Below are 22205 nucleotides of genomic sequence, written 5' to 3' on the forward strand. Positions count from 1 at the left end.
AATTTATTTCATGGGCCTCCCTTGATCAATATTCAGATTGTTCCTAATAGGTCGATACTAGAAGTCATACTGTAGGACCGTCCTGATGCTTACCTCTACGAGCTTGGGAAAGGAATTCCCTGGGGTCAAGACCAGAAGTAGACCTGCTGCCTTAAGGGGACACCCAGGTCACAGTTGGTCAGTGTCCAGTTTCTCTCAAAGTGACAGTCCCAAGCAGCATGTGGTGCTCCCAGACCTGCCCGCCCCAAGTCAGGTCATGTCCACCTGTGCATCTGTCAGTCTCAGGCAGGCTAGGTGCCCTTTTCATACCCAGCTCCACCAGCCTTCTCAGGGAGATGCCTGACTTCCCAGCTCCTCTCTCTGGAGCCTGCGGCTGGCCTGGTGTACAACTTTTCTTCCAGAGAGAAAGCTCTGGATCCATCTCCTTTCCCGGGACTGTTCGTCCGTCTGCTGCCTGAGAGCTGATGGGCAGTGGACTCTACATGGGACATGCAGCCCTTCAAGCCTATTATAGACCTTCCTGTGACTTCCTTTTCTTCCTGTGGTTGATACTGTTGGAGGAATTGGGGTACAGGGGGAGGGTTTTGGGAAGCAAAAGGAGCAGCTTTCTGGACAAAGCAAAAATCCTTGACCTGGAAGTCTCTTTTGCTGAAATATTGAAACCATCACCCTGCCTTCCACTTTGGAGACTTGCCGGAGTTCAGAAGCCCCCCTTTGGGAGTGGCACTGCCTGGGGCACAGGGGGCTCTGCTGTAGAGGTGAAGCAGCACCCGAGCGGGGCTGAAGGCAGCAGGAGACACAAGGAGGAAGGAGGGTGTCCAGGCGGAGGGCAGCGTGAGCTGCTCCTGAGGATGCGGCATGGGCTGTGTGCTGGGCTATCAGACGGCCCTGCCCTTGGCTGCCGCCCTCCCTCCTGTCAGCTACGTGGAAGAGGAAGCTGGGTCCAACCTTCACCATGAGGCCAGGACTGCCAGGTCCTCTATGGGAGCTTTCTGCTTCCAAATGCCTATCAAAACATATTAGCAGGCCAGCTTCAGCCTACAGCCCAAGAATCTAATTGCCTCAAAGCAGAGAATTTGCAAACTTAGCCTTGATCTGATGGGAACTGCATGAAGAATTGAAGCAGGTGCAATCAGGACTGCCAGGTTCAAGGTTGTGCTGGCATTTCTGAGGCATGTCCCTCAGAGTTAAGTGACCTCGAGTAATTAATTGACCTTGACCAGGAGACAGAGTTGGACCTTGGGCTAGCAGTAGGAAGACCTGCCTTTCTCCTGGCCAGCTCCCCAGAAGTCAGGCACTCTAGCTGCCCTCTCGGGATCCCCTAGTATTTGTTTCCGTTGTCAGGAAGCACCAGTGGGGACCCAGAAGCCTGGGGAGCCCCTATGGCCCAGAACTGCCTATCAGTGTCTCCCACCCTGACAGAAGGAGGTGCTTGGCGAACTTCTGTGGTGGGCGTGGGGGGCTGTGTGAGGCCCGTGGAGGGGCAGGAAGAGGGCGGGGCAGAGCACGCACTGCGGACTTCAGACCCACAGCTGAGACAGGATGTCGCCTGCCATGGGGGATTCTCCGGGGCAGGGTCCTCGCCTCCTCCGTGCCTCACCCAGGTTCTGGCCTTGCTCCTAGGGTCTCCAGCCTGCCATAGGCAGAGAGAGAGACACGGAGGAGGAGCAGAGCCCCTAGTGTCAGAAAGCCCCACAGACACCCAGGCTTGTGTGCTCAGCTCAGACAAGGGTCAGGACTGTCTTCAGCCTGCGCTGTCTGGGTTCCTGGCATTTGCGTAAGAGAGGGCCTGCTGGAGAGCACTGCCTGCGCTTTTCAGGGAAGCCCTTGGCTTCAGAGTCGGAAACCTATGGCTGGGTTTGCCCCTGTGGAGGGTATGAGACTGGGTGCCTTTAATGAGTTGGATGGGTCAGGGGCAGTGGTGAGAAGCCCCCGAGTGCTCAAGGCCCAGCCATCTCAGTTGTACCCTTTGTGATACCCGGTGAGGCCCAGTGTGCACACAGATATTGGTTCAGACACATATGCTTCCTCATCAGAGTCCCTGGTAATTCAGTTATGGAGTGGCCTGTCATAACTGCAAGATCAGAGGGAAGACAGCACTCAGCCCCTCCTAATACAGACCTTTGGGTGTTGCCCTTGCAGATGAAAATGAATTGATGATTTCTGGAAGAGGATTTAATAATGCAAAGAAGAAGGATGAAGTTATTTGTAGATTTAAGTTCATCGACGAGCGTGCGTTTGGTAAGTAACCCCCTTGGTGCCGCCCAGTGACGCACTTCCCACACCACACTGCGTTCCCTGAGCCAGCTAGGCCGTCGAAGCCCTTGCTCACCACTCACTGTGGACACTGTGAGGACAGAGGCAGCATGGACAATGGAAGGAGGGACCTGGCTGGGAAGCCTGGCCACTGCTCCCTTCATCTCAGGCCAGGAAGTGATCAGTCCCCAGCACATCAAGAGCGTCTTGGGTCGGGGAGTGCACCTCTCAAGGCTGGGTTGGGGGTGCTGGGTCTGTCCTCACTCCTACACTCCCCCCACACTTTCCTCGGCCCTCACTTCCCTTGAGAGACAAGGACTTGAATCTCACGAGTCTGCTGGTGGGAAGTGGAGGCGGCCCCAGGGCCCTGAGTCTGGGCCAGGTGCACTGAGCTCTCCCAGGACCATGTGGTCACCTGGGATTGAGAGAGGATGCCAACTGCCAGGCCTGAGCCCCGGAATCCTGGCTCTGGCCCACATTTCATGTGTGATCTTGACCTAATGAGTGTTCTGCTCTCAGCCTCTATTATCTGTACTGGGAAATGGGGCCAGTATGGTAGGTGTGCTAACTAAGCCCTATCACATATGTAAAGCTACTGTTTGGAAATAGGCACCAGGTGTCCTTCCAGGAAGGGTGAGAGGCCTGAGGAAGCACACAATTGGGGCAGCAGATGTGTCCTCAGTGCTGAGGTGGGCCTGATCTCCCACAAAGAGCGCCTGGGGACAGTGGGACTTTCCCTTCCTTCTCAACCCTCCCCTGATGCATTGACTTAATATGATTATATTATGTTCAGTGACACTCTTCATTCCAGGGCCATCTGCTAAACCCAGAGCAAGTCCCCTGCCCCAGCACAGTTCTGGGCCATCACTGCTCCTTCCACGGGTGCATAGAATGCGCAGGGCTCTGCCATTGCCACACTCTCACACCACATAGTGTGTAGATGGCCTCAGGGAGTTAGATATCTCTTGGTTTCTACTTCAGAAGTGATTAGGACTGAGTAACACATTGATGTGGAGACCTAATGTTTATTGAGCACCTACTACATCTGCTAATGTGCTAAGTGCCTTCCATGCACTCTCCCAGCTAATTCTCAAAAGAAACCTATTGTTATTCCTTTGTGTAGATCTGAAACCAGAGTCAGAGTCAATTCCAGAGCTTGCCCAAGGTCACCAGCTGGTTCAGAAAGAGCTGGAAAGTAGGCATGGGTGATGTGACTGCCCAGTCTGGGCCTCTGACCTCACTGAGATGTCAGTCCTTGAGGAAGGTGGGGCTCAACCTATCCTCCAGGAAGTGTGCTCAGATGTTCCCCTGTGGTCCATGGCTATATCGCTTTCCCACTCTAGACATCACGAGGGTTTCTCTCTGAGTTGGACCAGCACCAGGATCTCACACGGGAGAGCTCATCCCACAGTCCTGGGCTCCTCTGCTGACCGCCTCACTGCACGTAGTCAAGGCTGACCAGGAGTGGCCGTACAGGGCTGTCTGTCGCCAGGAGCCCTGATGCACTGATGAGGATTGATTTGGTTCTTTTTAATTACATTTTCCTCTGATTAAAACATATGGCAAAACAGTTTAGAAAACATAGAGAAGCATAAAGAAGAAATATTTTGATCAAGGTTTCTATACGTTTTGTCTGTTGCTAGTATGTAAAGTTTTCATATTCTAAGACAAAGCTTTTTAAATGTGGCAAGTGAAGTACTTAGTTAACCCGTGAATATTGGAAACTACTTTCCAGTCACCCATGCTTTTCTGGGCCCTTAGTATGTGGGGGGCCTGCCGTCACCTCCCTCTCCCTGTTCTGGATTGTGAACAGCCTATGGAAAGGAAGTTGCTCCCCTTTGGAATTTTTGTCACACTAATCCCAACCATCCTATCCTTCAGATGCAGATCCTTTCCCCTAACCATACTCGGCGATTAGTTTTCATTTTCAGTGCCAACAAAGGACTAACACCGTCCGAAGTTCACAGCTAATCTGACAGTTGACTTAGATCCAAAAACCTTTCCATGGAAATGAACCATTCTGTAGGGAATAGCCCTGACCTGCGGCAAAAAAGAGAAAAGCAATAAAAATTATTAGAGATTGTTGATTATAACAATGCTACACGGTAGAAAGCAGGAAGTACAAAAAAGTAAAGAATAAGACATTACCCCGATTCCAAAACCACAGATAAGTGCCGGTAACATCTCAAATACAGCTGGTAAACCCCAGTTTTCCTGAATGATAGAAGCAAAACTGAAGTGGAATTGAGGAAAGTATTAAGCGTCACGCAGAGCCTTCTTCATGAGACATATTAGTTCCCCCCAAAATACCCCTAAGTTAAAAGGAGGCTATAAAAACACTAACAGATTAGGAATGTAAGAGGAAAATCTTTCGTTTGATTATGATCTGTGTGCTTTTGAAGTTGAAGTGTCCAGGTAGTGACACCTAGACTCCAGTCTTGTGAAAATTAGAGAATATTTCTAAACAGACGACAAGCCTAGTTTTGAATAAATTTAAAAGAAGAACATTTAAAGCTATCTCCACTTTCAGGGAGATGCTCCGGAACGTGTCCCTAGAGGTGTGGCCCTGGGCATGGCCCCTCCTGTAGAACTTCGTCCCTAACCTCTGATCACGGCCCTGTAGGTGCAAGTCTAGGAGAGAACCTGCTTTCATCCTACACAGCAAAAATGTGCAGGCCAGCATCTGTCCACACAGGGCAGCAGGTGCAGAGCTGTGGTTCCAGACCCCAGCAAGTGGGGACCTAGCTCCTAGGGCCTTGGGAAGCCTGTGTCATGAAAAAGGCCAGTGAAAGGACTCTCCTCCCGATGTCAGAACTGCTGCAGCCCTCTGGGACCATTGATTCTAACTTTCACAGGGCAAGTCTGGGACCTGGGGAAGTTTGAGCAGGGTGGGGAGAAAGCTGGTAGGAAAGCCAGCAGTCAAAGCAGCTGGGCCTTCCCATCTTTTTTCACATCTCTTTTTACAAGGATGTAAAGAGTTAGGGCTCAGGAGAGGAGAAGGTTCCACAGCTACTAGTTACAGACTGTCTGAGCCTCCGGAGTGCCACCTCCCAGATCCCATCAAATTACAGAACAAGCTGGAACACAGAAGCCCTGCTCCCCTCAGGCTTCCCTGTGTCCATAAATGTCACCACCACCCGCCCAGGCGCTCTGCTCACTAACGGGCACGTCGCCCTTGACTCCTCTTTGCTCTCATCCCACATCCAGGCCACCTGCAGGCCCTGCTACCTCTGGGTCCAAACTGACCTGAACCTGGCGAGCCACGCGACAGGCTCACTGAACTTAGAATAAAGCCCAAACCCCTTCCCAGGGCCCACGAGGCCCCGCACCCTCTCCTCACTCACCTCTTTCCCACAACAAGCTCAGCTACTTATGCCTCAGGCCGTGGAACAGGTGTCCACAGCCCGGACCCTCTTCCCCAGACCTTTCCCTGCCTTTCCCTGCCTTTCCCCTCATCCGCTTTCAGCTCCAGGCACACCGCCTCACAGAGACCTTATCTTTAATGGGAATTTTCAATAATACACAAAAGTAGCAAAAATCGTATAATGCCCTTGAAACAGCCTTCCCCTACTTTCAGTAATTACCAATCCTGGCCAATCTGGTTTTGCTGATACTCTCACCATTGATTATTGTGAAGCAAATCCCAGACATCCCATCATGTCCTGTATAAATATTTCACTTTCTCTTAAAGAGAAATTCAGTCTCTAAAAGACAGGACAGGTCACCTGCTCCTAAGCAGCTGTCTCTTCCCCTCCCTTCCCTATCCTGTCCCTTACTTATTGATGTCACTGCACTTTTCACTCTGGCATTTATTTTGTTCACTGTTTGTTACTTTATTGTCTGTCTCCCTCTCCAGTCCCACAAATGTCAGGTCCTTGAGAGCAGGGCCTCTGCGTGCCTTGTTCCCACTAAACGCCAGAGCCCTGACACTGCCTGGTGCACAGTAGGTGTCAGAAGAAGGCAGAGAAGAGAAGCTGCTTCTGCCAAAGTGGTAGCTCTGCTTCCAAGGGCAGGCAGAAGGGGAGGGGCGGATGGGTGGACAAGTCCACTGACATTCTTCTCATGTGATTGTCTTTCAGATATAAAAGCCAAGTCTGTGAAAGATAGCAGTATAACATGCCCAGGAGTCAAGATAGAGAAGCCAGATCAGTAAGTGCCCAGCCCAGGGGCCAAGTGGGCAGTTTTTGCCACCATGAGGTGTAAAAAATTTAGGAAGCCACCTCTACTGGGGCAGCACATGTCTGTCTCCAGGAGGACTGAGGGCATCCTTCACACCTGCCCTGGTTGGTGGTCCCCGGAGGTGCTCAGCGATCTGCTGTGGCCCAGGCTCTGCTGAGGAGCGTAGGATGCAGGAGATGTTGTGTCCCACGGATGGTACCTTTGCTCCAGGCAGCCTTTTGGAGCTAAATTCACAGACTCTGTACATACAGAGGAGTCGGGATGGTGACATCATACCGCCATCCCTGGTCACTTCATTCATGGCCACGAGGACATCTGACCCCGCACAGGGATCCTCACTGCCTGGTCAGCCTTCACTGCAGAAGCTGACCTCGTAGTACTTTGGGATGAGCTCCCCTTACCCCTGCTATCTGCTCTCTGGTAGCCCTGAATACCTGATGTTCAAAGTCATTACAGTCAGGAGATATTATAAGCTACAATTGGAGCCAAGTGTAAGAACTATGTCTGTCTGGCCTGGTGGTCACTGTCTGCCCCTTCTGTGCTTTAGGGAGGTCTTTGTTGAAGTTAGCCTGAACCATGGTGTCAGCTTCATCAGCCACAACGTTAGCATCACCAGCAGGAACTGTGCGAGTACCAGGGTAAGGCTCTAGCATCTAAGGCTGTCCTGACACCCTGCACCCTGGGGAGGCAAGTGAAGGGAACAACACCCCAGGCAGGCCCAAAAGGTAGCCTGTGCACACAGGCCCCTGAGCAGCATCTCACAGGTAGCTCGGAGCCCTTAGCCCTACCTCCAGGAGCTGAACCCCCATGAGGCTTGGGTAGTGCCTTGAGAGTGCTACTAAAAAGAGCACCTGGGGGTCACCTTACTGTCCAGGCCTTGCAAACCTTTGCTCTCTCTGTGAACCAAGTGTCACTGAAGGCACATGGAAGAGACCAATTAGAGCCCTAAGCAGAGTCCAGGAACAGTGCTGAGGCTCTGCCCACCCTGGACACACCTTGCCACCTCCCCTGGCCCCGGCCTTGTGGTGGGGAGCTCAAGGCTCCATCCTGGATTCCAGCCGGGGTGAGCAGGAGAGGCTGGGGCACTGTGTACTAGGGGACAGGGTCCAGGACCTCTAGGAACCCTGGGCTCTGCAAGTCGGGGTCCCTGGCACAGGGCTCAGGAGGGTGGGAGCAGCTGTGACCGTGCTTAGTCAGCTTGGCCCGAGGTTGCAGAGGGGGGAAGTAGGGGAGGGAGGCTACGGGGAGATGAGCAGGGTGTCCTGCCTCTGCTCTTGCACCCACACCTCTCTGGGGCCCTAAAACCCCTCCCTCACTCATCTGTGTGTCGTAGCATTTTGTGGTCCTTACAAAACCCCTGTATGTCATACTAGGCAGGCAGTGAGGGCTGGGTTGTCACTGCATGGAGGACTGGGCTTCCTTGACAGGGCTCTGGGGAGAGCCTCTGAGCAGGGCCAACGGTGGGGTCTGTGGCCCAGGGCCCCACAGTGGCTCTCTGGGTACCAGCCCCGACCTCCTAGAATCTGTCTCCTTAGGTGGGGCAACCAAGTAGAAGGGGGACTGAGAGGACAGGGTGGGCTGGTATGGGATCCAAGTAGCAGGCGCCTGGTCCATGCCGGACTCTGCTGTGTGTTTTTTCTGTAGGAAGGGGGACCAGATGGCAAGATTGCTCCACCAGCTGCCCCACTAGCTGCCCAGCAGCCTCCCGAGGAGCCTCCCTCATCACCACAACCACAGTTCACCCCCTATGTCAAACCTCTCTACTTATATGCCCTCATCCCAGCCCTGCTCCTGATCCTCCTGATGCTCTGGTGCATCTGGTGGCTGTGCCGCAGGAAGGTGAGTGACCCCTGCCCGCACAGCCTGCATCCAGCCCTCGCCAAGCCCCAAGGGACCATGACCATGCCTGCCCCACGATCCTGCCTGTGGGCGGGTTCCCATCAGCTCCAGGGCCAACACACAAGCAAACAAGACACGGACTCTGTCCTCCTGTCCCGGGCATAGACACAGCCTGGGCTTCTAGGGGGCCACCTGCTTCATGCTTTCACCTTCACAGGGAGGTGGCCTATGGGCTATCCTGGCCCCTGGGGCAAAAGGAACCCAGACCTCCTGAGACCAGGGCTGCCCCACAGCAGTCAGGCTTCTGAAGGACTCAGGTGGACCAAGGCCCCAAGAGTCTCTGCTGTTGGGGGATGAAGAGGGGTCTGCAAGGGCACTGATGGCCCACAGGGAGAACGATGCTGGCCGGGAGGATGCTAACCCCGGGGGCAGCTGCACCTTTGAAAACAGCGTGGATCCCTGCCCATCTCTGGTGCCTTCCGTCATTCTTTCAACAGTCATCACTAAGTCACCAGAATGTGCAGGGCCCCGTGCTGGGCACAGAGGGGCAGCAATGAAGCAGCCGCCTCCCGTGCCCACAGGCGCTCACCATGTGGTGTCTGGTCTGGTATTGTTAGCTGGGGGGCATTGAGGATAAATGTCAACTTCAGAGGGTGTGACAGGTGCCCTGATAATGATAAAGGACAGAGACTGGCCCCGGGTGGGAGGGAAGCCAGAGGCGCTGGCCGGCTGGGTTTGCAAGGACACAGGCCAGAGGTGGGTGAAGAAGACGAACAAGCAGAGCTGAGAAAGGACAAGCAAAGCAGCATAGAAGGCAGCAGGTCAAATTTCTGCAAAGGGCGAGAAGTGAGGAGAGAAAGCCGGGTTGGGCAGAGGGAGGTGGACTGTCATCCCTGAGGGCTGGGAGGCAGGGAGGGCTGCAGGGGGAGGGAGGGAAGGGGAGAGGAGGAGCGGTGTGGGGAGTGTTCTCTTGTCTTCATATGATGTCAGGGCTGCTGCTGAAAACTCTACCAGGGACCAGGGGCCTTAGTCTGCCTCTCTCCCCCTTAACCCTCCATGGAGGTACACATTCCCCTTTCATGACTGAGGAGCCTGAGGCTCAGGGAGGTGGAGCCTGTTGGCCACAGACCCTCAGGCTCTGGGCACCTAGGTTGACACCCCAAAGCCCATGTTTTGATCCCTTACTGCTGCCGAGCAGGGTCCCCTTCTGTCTACATAGCTGAGCCAGAGCCCTCCATGCCCCTTTCAGCCTGTGTTTATGTCTCTTTAACATCCTAGATCGTCAAGGAACCACCACCAGCCCAGAAACCAGAAAAAGTAAGTGGTGTGTTTCGTAGTGATATTGTCAGCATACTTGATGCCCACACTGACCTGCACAGAGAGGCCCTCTGACATGTATGGGGAGATGCCGTCCCCCACCCCTCCCGCTCCCACCTACCTGGGCAGAGAGAGGTGGCAGAAAGAAGAAGGTGACAGAGGGCAGGGAGGGACCCCAGAGAGGACCTGAGACTCACAAAATGTCACCCAGACAACACGGTTCCCCACCTCCGAAGACAGCCTGCACCAGGGCCTTTATCACTGAATCAGCAACATGGGGTAGCCTATTTCAGAAACAGCTATGGTCCCTCCTGATATAAATGGCTTTTCTCAATTCCCAAAAGACTCTTTGTAGACTGAACCTTCCCAGGACTCACGCTAGCATTTGGAAAAGGATCCTCAGGTTTCAAGGACCTGGTCCCCCTCCCCGGGCTCTGATGTATGCTGGGCTCCATTTCCTTGGTCTTCATCCCTGGCTCATGTCCGGATGAGGGTCGTGGCAGGGTTGGCCTTTAGGGACCGGGGACTGGGGAGGGTGGAGGAAATCCTAACCTGACTTTGAGCTGTTGGGGCATAGCGCAGGTGAGCACAGGGACCAAGGGTCAGGTGAGGAGGCTGGGGTTGACCCGGGGTGGGGCCAAGCCAGGGCCCATAAGAAGTAGTTAGAGGAGGGGTGCCGTGTCCGGAGGCAAGAGGACCTGGGCCTTACATCTGGTGGGAAACAGGGTCACCGCCCAGGCTGACGTCTACACTGGCTGCAGTGTGGCCTGGGGAGGCTGGATCTGCCAGAGTCGGGTGAATACAGCCCTGTCACCTACCAATGCCCCCACCCCTGCCCGCCTCCATCACATGGCACAGCCTCACGCCCAGCTTCTCCTACAAGGGTGGCTGCCAGGAACCAAGGGGACAGGATAGAGTTTGTTGTTATTTGGAAAAGAGCCATCTTTGTAAACCAAAAGTAGTTGGTGTGTTTTTCACATGGAGGCCACTCTCTTACTGTGCCGGGTCCTGCTCATTTGTCCTTGATTCTCAAACAAACATTTGCTGACTGGCCAGTACTTGACAGGAGCCCAGGCAACAGATGTCATGTGTCTGCACCCAGGAGCTGCCAGACAAGAAAGCCTGCAATTTATTTCTCTTTCTAGAATCCATGCTCTGTACAGACCACGATTATTGTCTCCTGCTGTGGGTGCCAAGAAGACAGGATAAAACAGATGGAGGTGACAAGGAAACTTAGGAAGGGAGGGATGAGCCCCTCAGGGCTGGGGGTTTGGAGGAGGGGGAGCCAGTTCAATGCACACAGACTTGGGCCTAAAACACCTGGCTTGCATGGAGATGAGCTTTATGGGCTCTGGTCTCCCACCCCTTGGTGACAGAGAAAAACCAGAGTTCCTCTCGACCCTAATAGCCCAGGGGAGGACAAAGAGCTGAAGGTTCAGGTGCCCCCTGCCTCCAGGCAGTGCCAGCACCAGGGACCTCGACTTGGGATGGGCCCAGGACTCTGGATGTTGGGGGCTGACTCACAGCCTGCCAATTCCTGATTCTCATAGAGGTTGTCATCGGCTCTGGCAAAGTCCTTGGTTTCACTGGCCAGTGACTGGATGACTGAAAACATATAATGACAAAGACACACACCGGTCAGGGGAAAAAAAAAATGAAAAAGAAAAGAAACTTCTGAGCCAAGATCTTACCAGCATCAAACTACCTGGGAGTGGCTATGGCTCCTGTCTGCTCAGTGAGGGAGGGAGAGAGCTCACCGCATTGCCCTTGAGGCCCTTGAGATGGGGTGACAAGGGCCACATGGAGGACACTTCCCTCCCCCAGGTGACTGAGACCCCAGCTGGCAGGGGGCTGAGAGATGACAGGGACAAAGAGGGCCCCAGGTGGCAGGTGTGAGGAAGAAAGACCCCACCATCTCTGGGTTCAGCTTTGCCTTCCTCCCCCTGGTCCTGCCTCTGTCGCTGTGGGATCCATTGGTCCTCCTGGGAGCTTCAAATGGCAGCTGGAGAGCGGGCCCCGCATGTCCCCTGAGAGTCAGTGTGAGGGCACGGAGAAGCCAGAGCTCACCTTCCAGAGAGGGAGGAAGCACCTGCCATGGGCTCGTTCCTGCCGCAGGCCCGGCCCCACCTTCCGCCCACACCACGTCCACGTTTTCACCTGTTCTTTGGTTTCCTCATCTCTCTCTTTCCCCCCATTTCAGGACCCTCCCCCCTGAGCAGGGACTGGGTCTCTTCCCTGCCTTCTCCCTCTGAGCCCCCCAAAAGCAGGCCCTCTTCCCTCTTCTTCAAGCTACTGCCCAGTCCCCATGCCCCCCTCACCTTTCTCCTTCAGGACCTCTCCTTGGCTACTGCATATCTCCTCCAAACTTTGACACTTTTTTCAAAAGTAGCCCCGACTCCTCCTCCTACACCAAAAGTACTGATTTGTTCCAGAAAACAAAACTATCTATGACGCACAGTGACGAGCTCCCAACAAACACAGAAGGCTTTTAAGCCCCCTGCCCCAGGTGATGGCTGCAGTGCTGTCTCAGCCAGTTTGTGGGGACACAGCCGTGGGAAGCCATGGGAGACAGAGGGGACACCACCCATCTGGGGGCAGCGTCTGTGCCTGTAGCTTCCTCACTACCACATCTGCTTTTCAGGGAAAACTCGATACTTTTTGTGACATTGCCCAGCACTGCAGCCAGCTGCCATTGATGTCGTGTCCGCCCAGGGACATGGTAAGCAGGGCACAGGGATGCTCCCCGTGGGCTGGGGTCTTGCTTTTGCCCTTGACAGTTGCCCCCGGGACTGTGGGTCAGAGAGCGCTCTCAGGGCATCTGCCGAGAGGAACGCCCAAGGTGTGGAGACGTGGAGCTCATGAGCTTCCAGACGATACTCAATGTGGTGCCCGTGCATTTCCCCCGCGTCCTCGTCTCAAGGATGTCAGGACCTTTCTTCTCCAGAGCAATGCCCAGCAATTGCAATCTTAAGCGAAAAGGGCTGGAGAGGCCTATTGGATTCCCGTCCATCGTCCCTCCCCACTGCCTACCCGACCCTGTGGGACTGCTGGCTGCACCCCATCCATGAGACCCTCCTGGGCTGCTCACTCAGCTGCAGGAGTGGCAGAGGACATGGTGACACCCCTCCCAAATGTTGTCTGGTCAACACTGACCGGGTTTACCAGCTAGTAAAGATGCCCTCCTTGTGTCAGTGCCTGTGACAATGTGGAGAAGCCCAATTTCTCCACTTGTCATCCTTGTTATTTAATAATAATAATGATAGATAATTTTATTGCATCCTTTCTGTGGGTCAGTTGCTCAAGAAGTTTACATGTTCTCACTGCTTTAATCCTCCCAGTGAATGTACAGGCAGATACTACTGTACTGGTAGATCCCAGCTTTATGGAGGCGGGTCTGACCCACAGAGAGGCTGAGTGACTTGTCCCAGCTCACAAAGGGTGGGAGCAGCAGAGCAGGACTTGAATTCTGAGCCTGGCTCCACCCTTCTCACCGCTCTGTCACCCATTCGGTTCGGCACTCATGGTCTCATGATGGTTACCCGCAAACCATCAGAGAGCTGCCCTTCTCAGGCCTCCAGATCCGAGGAGGGCCTTGCTCCTGGTTCTCTTGGGAAGCACCTGCCTGGGCATCATATTCCTGGTGTCCGCATTATCAGACCTTTTGTACAGACCGGGCCAGGGGCCTGGAGGTTGTTGCAGTCCCAAGATCTGCAGTGAGGTCTGTACTGACCACATTCACTGAATCAGGAAAACACTGGCTCTTGGTGGCTGGACAGGTGGGCACTTAGAAGCTCTGGATAGGCCTGAAAGTCTCTTGGACACTGCTGATGACACACCTGAGGCATGCTCACACCCAGCAGAGACACTGTCTGGTGACAGTGGTGTCGGGGCTCCTTCTGCAGCTTGGCTCCCGGCTCTGGGTCTGAATCGAGCTCTGAGTCCCAGCCTTGCTTGCACAGAAGCCCCATTCTCCACCTGTCTCTAGACAGCTCTCTAGACACTTGAAAGTCATGAATATCTCAGTGAGCACCTGTTTGGCCAGATCAGAATCTGTGAGAGAGTGACAGTTAAGCTGAGAAATAACTGATAAAAATAAATCCAGAGAGGTCCTTCCAAACGGAGGAAACAGCCAGTGCGTATGCCCTGGGGCTGTAGGGCTTGGTGAATTGAAAGGCTGGAAATCAAGTACTGTCCTCATCAATCCAATGGTCAAGATGTTCACAGGATACCCAGTGTCACCCAATAGGGTGTGGGGGACAGAGGCACACCAGTCCTGCAGGTCAGAGTGTTGCAAGGGCACCAAATCCAGTTGTTCTGACGCACGTGGTCCACACACACTGAGCCCTCTGATGATGAATGAATGAATGAATGAATGGGCACTTCTAGTTACACGTGCTCCTGTGTAGAGGCTTTAGGTCATTTCTGTGACACAAGGAGGCATTTTGGATCTGACAATATAGGGCACAGAGATCTGCTTTGCGGGGCACTGTGCAGGGATGGGGAAAGCTCCCTTTGGCATTTTCAGGAGTGATTGTAGGAAAGTACTGACTTCAACCTGTTACTAAATCTGCAAAGTTAGTCTAGCTTCTGAAACGCTCCAAGCCTTACCTTTTTTAAAAACAAAAACAGGGATAAAATAATAAAATGCCACTGAACAAATAATGCAGTTATGAAGAATGCTAGGTCAGTTTTTGGTGAGGCTAAGAAAGTGTCCAGGTGAGTCCGAATAACCCAAAGTCCAGAGGTCCTGGAGTCCCATTGACAGATCCAGTCCAGGGCTGCCCATGGATGCTGTCAGCTGGTGAGTGTGCTCACCACCCTCCCTGTGATCCTGCAGACAGATTATGGTGTCCCAAAGGGTCCGCATCCATCTCTACCCAAACCAAGGGGTCTGTATGTGCTGTTGCCTCCAGAGCCCATCACCCATCTGAGGGCGCCGTCACCTGCCCTTGCACTTTGGACTCAACCCCAGCCTGAGGGTTGCAGTGAGAACCCATCCCTTCGGCACATACTCATCAAGAGAGCCTGGGCAATGCTGGAGCTACAGTGGCAATAAGCCCTTGTCCTTGCTAACCAGGCTCCCAGTGCAGAGGGAAGCAGGCAAGTTCAACACCAGAGCAAAGGGAGTCCAGAGTCACAACAACGGGGCTCCATAGGGAAGGGAGGGCATATGTCCAATATCTGAACAGAGTCTAGAATTAGAAGTGCAGGCTGGAGGCCAGGACCTAGGAAGAGGAAGGGCATAAACAAAGGCTCACCCTGGGGATCCTGACAGGTGCTGAGCCTAATCCCCTTGAGGCAAGGAAAGCACAGCCTTCTGCTCCCAATTCCAATGGCTTCTCAGTGACCTTCTCTCTCTACTCTTCTTCACACAGGAGAGGTGCATCAACTTCACCTTAAGGAATCCCCACTGCACACAAATGTTCTGCGGCCCAAATACCTGTCTTCAACCCAGCCAGGAGTGCTTCCCCATCAGTAACTGCTGTTCACATGGTCAACATCTCCCACCCATATGCCCTCAGTCACTCTCCAGGATGCTGCCGCTGATCCCTCCTACTGCCCAGAACCTCTGCAGAAGTACTTTGTCACTCCCATACCCATATCCCAACATCTAAAGCACCAAAAACACAAAATTGTTAAGAGCCCCTTTTGTACTGAATTGGACACATATATTGTGTTTTGGTTTACAGTCAAAAGGAGTTGGGATTTGTTGTTGATTAGCAAGAGAGTTTGTTACCTGGTGAGCACTGCTCCACTGTATGAGATGCAGCTCTACTGCTCCTGCCAGGACAAAGCACCCTGGTGTCCTGTGGATGTAGACATGATGAGTCTCATTCCCCACAGACAGGCCTTCATCTGTCACCATGGGTTGAGATACGTGGGGTTTTAGCCAAAATATGCTCTTTCCAAAAAGCCCCAAATATCTTTGATGTATGAATACAGTCTGGTGTCCATTACTCACTTGCTGTTACTTAATCTCCTGGGCAAGCTACTTAATCTCCCTGTGGTTCAATTTCTCACTGAAAAGATGGATAATGGTGTCCCCTCTACAGGGTGCCAAGAGGGTGATAGTAACTGCTACAGTATGCTCAGAACAGTGCCAGGTCACTTGTAAAGACTCAGGGGCCCAGGAGTTAATGTCTTCCTCCTCTGCCCCAGGGAGGGAGAGGATGATGAGCTCAGAGACATCAAGAACTGTGCAGTGAGGACCAAGGTGTTAGAAGAAATCATGACTGGGCCTTTCAGCTCTGGACACCAGGACTTGGGGTTGCCACGCTTGAGAATTCTCTGTCAACTGCTGACCACGTGTAGGTTAACATCCAAGGCCACCACCCATGTAATCTCCAAGACACTGTCAAAAACAGGTCCTCAAACCTACCACCTCCTTCAGAAGTGTAAGTTGCCTTCCTGTACCTTAATATTTCTCATAATATTAAGGTAATTGCAGGGTCCCAATTTCCCACCAGCTCCTCTGATGACACAGACAGACCTCCCAATTTATCAGATCCCTCCTAAAGAATACTTTGAAAACATGATCAGGTTTCCTTCCACACTTACATGCTAGAGGACTATCAATAGGCAAGAATTCACTGTGAAAATCACAGAATATATATGTGAAGATGAAGGAACACGATGGACCACAGAGTCCAAGAAGGGAAGAAGAGACTGCTTACTCAAATACCAGTGCACATACCAATGCAACAAATCAGGGGCCATGAAGAATCAAGGAAACATGAGATGATGAAAAGAATAAACTCTCTAAAGAAACAGAGATCTATGGACTCTTGTAGAGAGAATTCAAAATAATCTTCTTGAAATAGTTTAGTGAAATACAAGAAACACACATAGACACACAACTTCATAAAATTCAGGAAGAAAATGTATCAACAAAATGAGATGTTCAACAAAGTAATAGAAACCATCAAAAGAACAACTGGAAACTAGAGCTGACGAATACAATGACTGTACTGAAGAATATAATAAAGAGATTCAACAACAAACTCGAGCAAGCAGAAGAAAGAATCAGTGAACTAAAAGATAGGTCATTTGAAATTATCCTGCCCCAGGAGTGAAAAGAAAATTTAATTTAAGAGTGAAGGAACACTATGGGACATTACAAACAGAAACAAGAGTGAATTATGGGAGTCCCATATGAGAAGAGGAAGAGAAAAAGTATGTTGGAAACAAAAGACTTGAACACTTACCAAACATGGAATGAGAGAGGTACATGGACCATTTTCTAAGATACATCATATTTTAGGCCACAGGCAAGTCTCGATAAATTTAAGAAGACTGATATCATGCTATGCATTTTCTCCAACTACAATTGTATTAAAGTAGGAATGAATATCGTGAAGGAAGCTGGAAGATGCTAAATTACATGAAAATTAAACAACGCATGCCTGAGCAACCAGTGGACCAGAGAAGACTTTTTAAAAAACAAACAAATATCTTGAAAAGGCAAACACAGTATGTAAACCAGATCATGCAGTTTGCAACAACAAAATTTCTAAGGAGTAAATTTATAGAAGTAAATGCATATTTTAAGGGAAAAAATATTTCAACCTAAAGAACTATTAAAAAAAGCACAAAGTTAGTAGAAGGAAAAAAATAATAAAGATTGGAGCAGAAATACATGAAATACAAAACAAGAAAACAATGTAAAAGTAACAAAATGAAGAGTTAGTTTTCTGGAGAACATAAACAAAATTGACAATAGTTTAGACTAAGCAAGTAAAAGAAAGAGAAACCAAATTGATAAAATTATAAATGAAGGAGAAGACATGAAAACTGATATTACCAAAATTAATTATAAAACTCTACTATATAACAGCTGTGCATCAACAAATCAGACAATATTGAAGAAATGGGGAAAGTCCTAGAAAGTACAATCCACCAAGACTAAATCCTGAAGAAACAGAAAATCTTAACAGACCAATAATGAGTAAGGAGATTCAATTAGTAATCAAAAACATTCCAACAAAGAAAAGCTCAGAACCAGATGGTTATACTAGTGCATTCTACAAATGTTTAAAGAAGAATGAACAACAACCTTTCTCAAGCTTTTCTGCAAAAAATGAAGAGGAAGAAACACTACCAAAGACACTTCACAAGGCCAGCACTACCCTGAATCCAAAGCCAGAAAAGGAGATTTAAGGAAGGAAAATTAGAGACCAATATCCCTGGTGAATATAATGGAAAAAATTTCAACAAAGTACTAGTGAACCATTTAAAGGATCATACACCATAATCAAGTGGGATTCTACCCTGGAATGCAAGCATGGTTCAACATACACAAAACAATAAATGTGATAGATTAATACATTAAAGGATGTTCAACATCCTACTCATTAGGAAAATGCAAATCAAAACCACAATGAGATATCACCTCACACCTTTTGGAATTCCTATCCAGGTGCACTGATGGGTGGAGATGCTTGGAGGGATCCATGTCAAAAGCCCATGTCCTCACTGCAAGGGGTCTATAAAATGTACATTTAGCTTTTCCACCACTATGGTGCAGGAAAGCCAAGTAGAAGGGATGACATACACAGGTTGATTGAACCAACAGACAGAACCTGTCACTGTGGCACTGAGTAGAGCTCACCACATGAAGAGGCTGAGGGGACACATACATGCAACTCTGTCCCCCAAAAGTGTCCTCTCTCCCCTCAACTCTCTTTCAGTAAACAATTTTTTGTGGCATGTGGCCAGTGGTTGGCCAGAGCCAGCTCATAGTGCCTTGTGAGATTTTCAGGAATTTTGTGAGCTAGCTGTTTGAACACAGACATTATCAAAAACCACATTAAGTAAACTATTAATGAATTATAGAAACACAATAAATATCCCAAACTCACCACTTCCTAATTCTTTTACTAGTTTTCACTATTGAATATCTTGCTGCCGATGGTACCACAACTGTTGGCCCTGTATGTGGGCTGTGGTGCCCTGCTCCTGTGCATTTCTCCCCCACTCCACATCTAATGACATCAAGTCAGCCATGATGGGGGCATCTATGGCATATGCTATAAATCGGGGCTTCATTTCTTGGTTCATTGTTTATCTGGACTTAAGAATGTGAGGGTGAAAAGTTAATTCAGTTTAAACTAAAAATTATGTCCTGTCTGAATTCTTTCCATTGTGATTAGTGCAAAAATTTGAAAGAATATTCTTCGACTGTTAAACTATTCTCTATTTTGAAAAAGACATCACTCAAAGCACTGAGAAACAAGTGAAATTTAGACAGCTGTCTTCATTGTTTCATTTTCATGTTAACCTTACCACAAATGAAACTACCATCTGACATTCCTGTTGTAACTACATGCTGAGAGCCAATTATTAAACATTTCCCAGCACACCACCCATGAGACCCAAATAATTTGGAATTCTGGGCACTGGAATACCAGAGACACCCTCCTGGTATTAGAAAGGGGGCAGGGAATCCTCCAAAGGCCAGGAAGAAAATAGAATACAAAAAGAGAAGTCAGAGGGAACTGCAAAAGCAGGTGCAAGGCAGTTAAAAAAGTAAGAATTCAATCACGAGTGTTTTGCAAGGACCGTTTATGAGCAAGGCATATGGTCCAGACACAGAAACCCATTCCATATCTCTTAGGGGTGATTTTCATTCATTTATTCAACAAATACAAATCTCTGCTCAGCCTGTAGATAAAAAGATGAATACAGTGGAGCCACTACTGCACATTCAGTAAGAGGAAGAAAGCCTAGTTATAGTAGGATCTACTGAAGCCTGTGTTAACGGTGTGGGAAAACTGTTGTAGGATCAGGGATGAAGAGTCACTAATAATGTGCTCCCTAAGAAATGCCCCATCAAGGAGGTGACATTAGCTCTGGAGTTTGATGGATGAATAGGAGTTTTCCAAGAAGCAATGGTGAAAATAGCACAGGCAAAGAAGGTCTAGGCATCCTCCAGTCATGAGGAAAATGTTGAGGGACACAAGTTTAGTAGGACACAGAGCCACCCCTAAATGATACCCTTCTATTCATACTAAGCCATCCAGGCCCACCTGTGACTCCATCCCCACTGAGTGCGTCAGGGGAGGGAAAAGGAAGAGGGTCACAGTAAGAGCCATCAACTTGCACAGCTTTCTCTACAGACCTCAGAACAGCTTACCTTCATTAACCCTCATGTCCTCAGGCTACCCTGGGAGGTGGGAGCAGGCATCCACCCCCCATCTGATGCCCTGCCCGGGTCACAGTCCAGATGGCGGGCTGAAGGTACTCATAATCGCCTGCCAGATAGAGCAGGTAGAGCAGGGGCGCAAGTCAGGGGTCCTGATCCCCAGTGCAGAGACTCACAAAAGTTCTGCCCACACTCCAGGGGCCAGGACCTAAATTGAAGGCTGAGAGAGGACTACTTTTATCCCCAAGAGAAATTAGAATCCAGTGCTATGCCCTTCCACAGCTAGCAAATTTATCCTGTGTGAGGACTGCCAGGTTTGCTGTCAGGGTTGCAGAGCCAAAGCTCAGGGTGTGTGGAGCCTGCTGGGGCCCCAACACTGTCCTTGCTATTACCCAGCCTGATCCTCTCCTCCTGGAGAAAGACTGCGTGTCCGTTTATCTGTGTACCCCACAGGGCTTCATGAGGTGGCAAGTAGCACACTCTCAGGAAGTGTTGGCTGCAGCGGACTTAAGGGCACACTTTTGTACCCAGGTTCTCAAACCAGCAAATGGGAAGGCAGGATTACATGCTAACTATGAGAGTAAAGCAGACATCCGATGGTTTGGTTTGAATTTATGCTGCCATCATCCTTCCTAAGAACACCTAATTTCAGTTTGAGGGGATTACCAGACTCTCTGAAGCAGCTCAAGCCCTGTATTTTTCCAAGATTACTTCTCCAGTCCTCCCTTTGATGCTGGGATCTATTCTCTCCTCTCCCATCACTTCTCACCCTCACCAAAACCTTCTAACTCATCTTCTTGACTAAGGTGGCCAGAGTCGGTCTTTGTTGTTGGTATCTAAAGAACCCAGACTGCTATAGATGCAGCAACTCACCCTGACTCAGAGCGCAATGCCACCTGCTTTCACCTTCAGGATTCCATCACAGAGGAGGGACCACACCGCACAACTCTGCCACCCAGAGGCCAGGCTCAGTACTGCCCCACATCTGTCAACCTCCAGGCAGCAGCTGCTGTACTTACACAAGGCTTCCACCAGTCAGTTTGGACTTGGTTGACAACTCTAATATGCTTGCACCCTGATTCACAGCACATTATTTTCCTTGCTGCTCTGCATGCCACCTTTCCTCACAAATCATCAGATGTGCTTGGACACAGGAGCAGCTGCAACACAGGTGACCAGAGGGGAAAAGCTGGACAGTAACATCCAGACATGGTGGCTTGGGTCTGGAGCTGTTCCTGTTGCCTGCTCCCACACCTGGGGGCAGCCATCTATCCACCAGGCCCTGCCCCTGCACCAAGTGTGGGTCTCCCTCTCCACTCTCCTGAAGTGACCACAACTGTTCTTCACATGTTCATACACTTGCTTCTGCTCTGCTCACCTGTCAACTGTCAAATGCCCTCTTGGGACAACCTGTTGGGCACTAACAGGTGAATCCGCTTCTGCTTTGCCCTTGAGGCGCTCACGGCTGCAGGGGAGACACACAATGGCCATAAGTGAGGGTGGCACCCAGGAGGAAAGGGAGCCATCAGCCCTTCTGGGAAGACATTCATCCCTGCCCTTCCCTGATCTGCTCCACCAGCAAGTTCTTGAGGCTTGCAAACCCATCTTCAAGCGCCCCCTCAGCTTGTGAGAGCTTTGCTGGACCACACTCAGCTGAGTGTCCCGAGTTCTCATCATTAACAAATACGTCTCCTGAGCCCAGGAGGACCGTGAGGAGGGGACAGCTCCCCTCCCTCCTCACAGGAACATCACTTGAGTCCAACTTAGCTCCTTCCTCTCACCCCGCCTCCTGCCCCACCTGTAAAAGGAAGCACAGGGGCCTGCCCTCCTTCTCACTATCTTGGCAACAGGAGTCTGTGACACATGTTTTGCACATGTCACCTCCTTCCATCTTCAGCACACCTGGAGGGTCATCACCCTCTTTCACAGATGAAGAGGACCCAAGTCCTGCAATACTAAGCATCTTGCCCCATGTCGCCTGCAAGGATGAGGCGCAGCTGGGATTGAAACCCAAGTGTGTGTCCCCAAGCCTGCTTTGGTTGCACTGGCCATGTCGGCCTCCCAGAGCCCCCAGAGGTAAACAACAAGTCAACCATGTGACCCAAACACCAAATGAGGGCACGTTGAGGGTTTAGGTCTCCTTTTCCTGCCTTCTCTCCAACTTCTCCCAAGTTTTACCCCATCAAAAAGCCAAATTCTTTGTCTAACCTCTGAGCTTTAAACAGCTCCTGAGGAAACACATGCCAGAGCTACATTTCAGCCCATTCCTCTGTGAGCCTGGTCTTGAGCTCTGTCAAGGACTTACAAGACTGGCCACCAGGGAGAGCTGAGCCTCGCCTAACATCCTTTCCAAACTGAGTCCTCAAAGGGGATGCCCCTGACATCAGAGATTAGTGCCCAGCAACGCTCCTTGAAGAGGAAGAGGCAGTCACATCACTCCACGAGCTGACCCTGAGATGTCCTTCCCTCCTCT

Source organism: Mesoplodon bidens, assembly GCF_964165515.1.
Source record: "Mesoplodon bidens genome assembly, chromosome: 1".
In the NCBI taxonomy this organism is placed as follows: Eukaryota; Metazoa; Chordata; class Mammalia; order Artiodactyla; family Ziphiidae; genus Mesoplodon; species Mesoplodon bidens.